This window comes from Sturnus vulgaris, chromosome 1, assembly GCF_052056855.1.
Source record: "Sturnus vulgaris isolate bStuVul1 chromosome 1, bStuVul1.hap1, whole genome shotgun sequence".
In the NCBI taxonomy this organism is placed as follows: Eukaryota; Metazoa; Chordata; class Aves; order Passeriformes; family Sturnidae; genus Sturnus; species Sturnus vulgaris.
The window spans coordinates 44,547,893-44,554,806 of NC_142243.1; positions in this window are offsets into that span (position 1 = coordinate 44,547,893).

Sequence of the window (6,914 nt, forward strand, 5' to 3'; positions counted from 1 at the left end):
GCTGCCCCTGGGTGCATTATGGAATTTTTATGGATAATAAAGACCATATTAACACAACCCTTTCTAAATAGAAAAATTACACTGCTTCCCCATTGCTTCATGGATGGGTTTTCCTAATGTTTAGAGATTAGAATAGCTTACTTCAATATCTCATTTGTAAACAAACAAACTTTGCTTTAAATCACTGATTAGGACAATTCAGAAAGCAATCTAACTCTTCATTGCACAAATATTGGAAACAGTGTCTGAAGATGAGCTGTCTTAGCTTTCAGAAAATAATTGACCCACAAAATCATTTGCTGGAGAAAATACCTTATCAAGTTTTTAAAAAATTTCTCTTCATGTTATGCTACTTTTTAAAATGTCAATTGGAGCAACCTAATCCTTAGTTCTTTGAGGATATTGATGCTAGGTGTATTGTGTCATAAAGTTTTGGGTAGTTGAGCAGCTTCCTATTTACTATTTCCATTATTTACATAATTTAGACAGTTTATTAAAACATTCCAGGAGTGAAATGTGCGGGGTTAACTTCGGCCAGCTCTTATTACTACATGATGTATTGTTGAAGTTTCTTACTCCTGAATTGATTTCATTTTAGGAGTTGTTGGTGACTGTTGACAAACAAGGTCTATGGATTTAAGGATCTGTCCCATAGAGAAAACTACAGCTGCAGGAATTAGATCTTTGCAAGAAGGTTTGGAGTTTTACATGTATTATTAAATTCAGCTCCAAGTTAGCAGATGTTCATTTTATAAAATGATGTATTTGATACCTATGCATTCCAGTAAAATTTAGTGTACAAGGTCAAGATATGGCAAGATAAGGGGAAGCTTAGGAAGGTTGAAGGTGATAAGTTGCCACAGATTGATTAACCAGTAAAAATGAGAATTGTTTTGTTTAGAATGAATGGTGATAATGACCTGAAAATAGAAGGTGCTTTAAATGAAAGACAAGTAACAAAACTTCTGCATAACATCCAGAGGCTGGAGTGACTTTTAAGGCTGTATACTATAGACATAAGCAAAGTGTGTTAAAAATCCTTCACAAATCAGTATTAAAATGTTTTTGCCTACACTGAAGGGAGTTGAAAATATTTTATTATCTCATTCATTATTCAAAAATGTCTGTGTCTGATGGAACATGATAAGGGAATTCTAGTGAGGACATAAAAGATGTAGAATGTAATTCTTAAAAGTTTGCTTTTGTCCTGGATTATACAGGCTTTTTACAAGGGCATGGAGTGATAGCACAAAGGGTAATAACTTTGAAAGAGGATGTATTCAGATTAGATATTAGAATAAGTTCTTTACTGTGAGGGTGGTGAGGCACTGGAAGAGGTTGCCCAGAGAAGTTGTGGATGGACCATTCCTGGCAGTATTCAAGGCCAGGTTGGATGGGGCTTTGAGCAACCAGATCTAATGGAAGGTGCCCATGGCAGGAGGGTTGGAACTTGACATTTTTTAAGGTCTCTTCCAACCCCAACCCTTTCGTGAGTCTATTGTTCTATGGTATAAGCTCTAAAAGGAGACTTGCTTTTGGGCTATTCTTTATCAACTTATTGTCTTTCTCCGGTATTGTACATTGGGCACGGAGTGCAAGTCTGAATAAGCCAAATGGCTAATCTACTAACCCAGCTTCTTTGTCTTAAATAATGAGGCCTGATGATTTTCAATTGAGAAGATTTGTTTTGAATATGGTACACTAATTGTTCGATAAAAGCCTGAAACTGCTGAATCTTAGCATTACTTTGTTGTTTTTTGCCCTGTTGTGACATCTGCACTTTGTTCATCTGCGTGAAAGACATCTGGACATCTGCCTCTGTCCTCCTCGGAGACCTTCATGCTAAGCATCTGCAGTTCCATGATTCCCCAGCCACTCTGGCTGGTATGTAGGGTTCTGGAGTGATGTGCAGCTGAGGTGATGGCTGCTGGATGGTAGAGAGGTAGATGTCTTCTTCCTTTTTCCATGTGTCGCAGCATGGCTGGAGCTACCTCCGTCATTATGACTGGCTTACACCTTGCAGTCTTCCTGTGACCCGACATGAAATTGCGTAACTGGCATTTGAGTCATTTGAGGTGTTGTGAGAGTATGAGACAGGGCAACTGAGAAACTGATCACAGTCCATCATTAGCTCAATAAGCTAGAAATTAACATTCATAAACAAGACTTTGTCATAAACTTTTTTAGAAGTAGGACTGTAAAATTGAAATCTGAAGAAACGTGTTGAAAACCCATCTAAAATCTTAAGATAATTTATTTCAACAGGCATGTTTATGAGAGTCTCTAATATATCTGCTTTTACTTTTCAAGCTAAAAATAATTAAATACCTGTGGTTAATTGTAGACTGCTTAACAAATTCAACCTTGGGGCATAGTTCTAGGTTCAAATAGCTACTGAACTTGCTATGTTTCACTCAGTAACTTTGCTACAGTCTGTCAAGCTGAAATCATCAGCTTCTTTCAAGAATACATTTGCTGAGAGGTCTGAAAGTTACCTGGAGCAGAGACGATGAAAATCATAATGAAGGAGAGGACATCTGGTTTCAGATGCTCCCACAACTTTACATGTCATAGCCCTTTGCCACTAGAGGACAGCAAGACCTCAGGAAAATGGAGTTGTGTTAGGAGGTGAGAGAAAAGGAGAGAAATTGCTTACACAAGAGTTAAGAAAGCCTTAGTTCAAAAGTTACATGCTCCTAGGCATAATCAATCTTCTTAAAGGTTGAGTCAGTTTTGGAAGATATTTCAAGACAAAATACGAAGTAGGCAGATAAATAAAAGCTGAAGTTTTAATGTAGTGCTTCATCTATCAGTTATAGATAATGTTATTTGAAAAGTACAATACTAATTAGCTTTGAGAGATGTATGCTGTTTCCATTTAATTAATATATAGTTTTGTATTGATTTCAGCCAGAATAGGCTTTTCTTTGAAATTTTAAATAACTTCTACGTCTTCTGATTTTTGATGAATAAATTAGATATCTTTATGTAGAAAGGTTCTTACAAGTCTGTTATTTAGAATGGAAATAAGAGACTGAATACACTGAAAAGGAATCTTCTGCCTCTACACCTATTATTTAAATCACATTTATGTCTGTAACTTCTAATGCAAGGTCTCATTAAAGGTTTCAGCATAAGCTATAGGAAATGCATTCAGAACAGTGCAAGTCATAACAAAATCAATCTTTTCACCTTCATGGCTTTAGTATGTCAGACAAGAAAAACTTATTTAATCTTTATGTTAAGTCACTTAGTGATATTTCTCCATTAAGTGTTCAACAGCCTCTTTGAAATGACCTTCATTCGTCATAAATCTGAATTGAGTTTTAACCAAAAATTACACAATGAGTTTTAATCCTAGAAAGAAGAGCTCTTGAACATCTATTTTATCATCACTGAATCATCACTGAACTGAGAAGGACATAGCAGATTTTGCAGTCTCATGGTCATTTTATTCCAGGCCAGTTGGATTAATGTGTATGATCACAAGGCTGAGGAGCAACTAATCTTGTTCACCAGAAAGGTGGGGTGAAAGTGAAGGAAATACACAAACAGCAAAACAGAGACACGGTAATGACAAGCAATTGCTGTTGCCATGCTCTTTATTGCTTCAGCCTAGAGCCAGAAAACAACAGTGGAGCATAGCAAAGGATGAATACAGAGAAATATGCTGAAACTTGCACCTAATAATTTTGACGATCACTTGTGAGTGCTCCTTACAAAATCTTCTTGTGTTACTGGGAATGTGAAATTCAATAGGACCCAAGCGAAATTTCACGAGTACTTCCATGCTGCACTGTTCATCCCCAGAACATCTGCCTTCTTGGCAGAGCTGAGTGTCCCAATAACTTACCCTGTTTGGGATTTGCAAATTAAGCATCCTGAATCTGAACAAAATTTTCTTGGAAAACATGGAAATAGCACTGCCAATATGAAAGTTTGATACCTGAGTGAATTCTTTAGAAAGTGCTTTTTTAGGCTGGAGCAATTAGGTCCTGCATCTTTTGTTTCCCAGAAGGTTGCCTTCACCAAGGGGCTATAGGCAGGACTGGGCTCAGACTTTCTGCAGCTGTCTGGGGAGAACCAATATGTCATACAGCAGAGAGTGCATGATTTTTGGGACCATATTGAACTATAGGAATCATGATTCTCTATGTCAGTGATTAAGATTTCTCTTCCAGCAAGCTAAAAAAAATGTATTCTGTCTCCAGATGTACTCAGCTATACCCAGATGAGGATGAAATGAGCTCTTACTTCATTTTAGATGCCTGATTCTGGGAAGCACCAGAGATCTCAAGAGTGATCAGGTATAAACCATAGTCATTCTTCATCATTCTTTTAGGTAATTGTCTCTGCCATTCTGTATTCTGTCTGTGGCCAAGTGTGACTGTCCTTCTAGAGAAGTCAGAATGCACTGTCAGGGCAAGAGGCTTAAAATTTGGTGTGACAGTGCTAGAAGATGTCATATTTGACTGTCTCTAGAATAGTCTTCATTCAGTGATGCAAATGGTTGCAGTTCACTAAGGTACCAATTTGGCAGTGTCCTTAATCATGCCTAATCTGTAATCATGTCAGTATTTACTTTGAAATCCAAGGGGCTAATTCCTTCCTGGCATTTTTTCTTGTAGTTGGTGTCATCACTATCGTCAAGCACAAGCAATTTTGGTTTTAGGAGTCATTAGGACAGCCACAGAGATTTTTTTTTTTTCTGACTTGATCAAATGCAAAAGAAATTATGTTGAAATCCTGTGAGAAGCTTCTTCAGAAATTCCTGCATTGTTAGGGTAGGGTAGAGGTGCTAGCAGAGGCATGGCATGTGTGATGTTGAATCCCATCTTTAAGAAAATAAATACTAGAAAGTTTCCCAGAAATTCTCAGTGCATTTGAAACTCTGATTTCAGATCTGAATGAGTCCCATCAAAGGATTATATGCTCTGAATTTCCAGAGGCAGATCCTTTTAATCTAGCTGAAAACTAAATACTAAGTTCCTTTTGTTTTTAATTGATCCACCCCAGTTTTAATTATGTAGCTTGAAGTGCTTATTACAGGGGTGTTGCTATATTTTATTATGTGTACTGCTAAACAGGATACAATTTCAAGAAATTAATTGGATAGTGTGGAAATTGCTGAAATGAATTAAGAATGTTAGGTATTTTCCATGGAATTCATGTTATTAGATAGAAAATGTAGTTACTTGTGTGCTACATTAGTTCTGCATTTATGAGCTGAAACTTGCAATCTCATGATGTATAATTTTATCTCTAAACCATTATGTGGCATATTTTTGAGTCAGTTTATACAGTTTCCTGAAAAATTTCTCATGCTACTAGGGTAGCAGTTCTTTTTGGTACTTCATTTTCTATTGTGTTTAAAGTCTCTATATGAGGCATGTATTGAAACCAAATTACGTTTCTCTTTTTATAACTGCAGCAGATTCTGAATATCCTGAGGCTATACCTGACTGGCATACAGAAAGATTAGAAAACCATTGCATAATAGGAGTAACTGGAGAACACTGGAGCTGCAAATTCTCTTTTAAACATATGGAATTTTAAAAATGTGACTCAAATGAGGAAGAATTTTGGAGTCTGATATATATTAAATTAAGTTACAGCTTATGCCTTGAAGACTTCAAAAGAAATAATTATTACTTCATTGCTGAAAAGTTATTTGCCTAGTTGTCCTCTATGAACTTTTTTTTTCTCCCTCCCAGTCTTCATTCCCATGTCACCTTTCACTATCTTTCAGTACATGCTAAAAGAATAGTCAGACAACCAGACAGACGCTAGCAGGGCCTCTTCACTCCTGATATTCAAGTACGAGTGCTGCAATGGACAGACATTTCACTCTCTTAGGTGAAATTATTCTGCACCACAAGTCTGATTTCATGCCCTAATTTAGTCTTCTGTCTTTTTAAAGAAAAAAAAAAAAAAAACCAACAAATAACCCTCCAACAACTGCTGTTTGAAGAGACATCACATATGATAAAGGAAGGGGAAAAATATGAGAGGTATCTTTTTGGCTTGGGGTCAACATAAATGAAAGTATGTTCTGGCAACCAGAAGACTGCAGTCTCTCTCATCAATATCTCTGTGGTAGGAAGCAGAGCACAGGTGTTTCAAATCATGGAGAAAAGACAAGGCAAAGTTCTTGGTGTGAGGTACAATCGTTAATACCTGCTAGTATCTCAAGTGCATTAGAAAACAGTCTTTTCAGTCATGAGGGCTAAACTTCGTTTTGAAAGTTTCTGCTCTGCACAAAGAAAGCAAGAGGTAATGAGAAGAGAGACCTAACTCCTCAGGGCAGTTTCTAAGAACACACAAAGCAGACTTCTTCTATGTGTTTTAAAGACCTTTTAAGGTCCTTTTAAAGACCCTTAAAGACCATGATGAATTGAAAGGGAAACCAGGCTATAAAACATCTTTTAAATGTATTTATAAACAGCAAAATATCACTTTTTTCTCAAGCAAGATAAATAAAGCCATGAAATACATAGCTCAGACCTATCAAAAACATACTGCCTTTGAATCAGAAGAAATATTTCCTACTACATATTCAAAACAATTTTAAAATTCTGTCTGGCAATGAGACTAGTCTTCAAAACAGTAACCCTACCTAGCTTTAAACTGTTAAATGTCAGAGCTGAGCTTATGTTCACAACAGAACTAAATGATGAACAGCACCAATTGAATGACCTTTATTGAGTAAACAATTTGTTGCAGTCTCTGGTGAAGCCGTTCCATTGACAGACATGCCTTTAGATTAGAGGATACGTTAGAATAAACAGTACTGATAGCTAACAGTAAAGGAAACATTCAAAATACTACTTTATTTCCCCATCCTCCCTAAAGCCTGTCACTTCATTCTCATGTACCTCCTAGAGAAATGCCCAAGGCTACTTGAAACATTCAGA